The sequence below is a fragment of the Eptatretus burgeri genome, chromosome 10 (assembly GCF_056783735.1).
Source record: "Eptatretus burgeri isolate ZD-2024b chromosome 10, Ebu_testis_v1, whole genome shotgun sequence".
NCBI classification, from domain to species: Eukaryota; Metazoa; Chordata; class Myxini; order Myxiniformes; family Myxinidae; genus Eptatretus; species Eptatretus burgeri.
The window spans coordinates 66,640,196-66,640,668 of NC_140970.1; positions in this window are offsets into that span (position 1 = coordinate 66,640,196).

Here is a 473-nt window from a genome sequence, read left to right on the forward strand (position 1 = left end):
AGAGAGAGAGAGAAAGGGAGAGAGAGAGAGAAAGGGAGAGAGAGAGAGAGAAAGGGAGAGAGAGGGAGAGGGAGGGAGAGGGAGGGAGAGGGAGGGAGAGGAAGGGAGAGAAAGGGAGAGAAAGGGAGAGAAAGGGAGAGAAAGGGAGAGAAAGGGAGAGAAAGGGAGAGAAAGGGAGAGAAAGGGAGAGAAAGGGAGAGAAAGGGAGAGAAAGGGAGAGAAAGGGAGAGAAAGGGAGAGAAAGGGAGAGAAAGGGAGAGAAAGGGAGAGAAAGGGAGAGAAAGGGAGAGAAAGGGAGAGAAAGGGAAAGAAAGGAAAAGAAAGGAGAGAAAGGGAGAGAAAGGGAGAGAAAGGGAGAGAAAGGGAGAGAAAGGGAGAGAAAGGGAGAGAAAGGGAGAGAAAGGGAGAGAAAGGGAGAGAAAGGGAGAGAAAGGGAGAGAAAGGGAGAGAAAGGGAGAGAAAGGGAGAGAGAG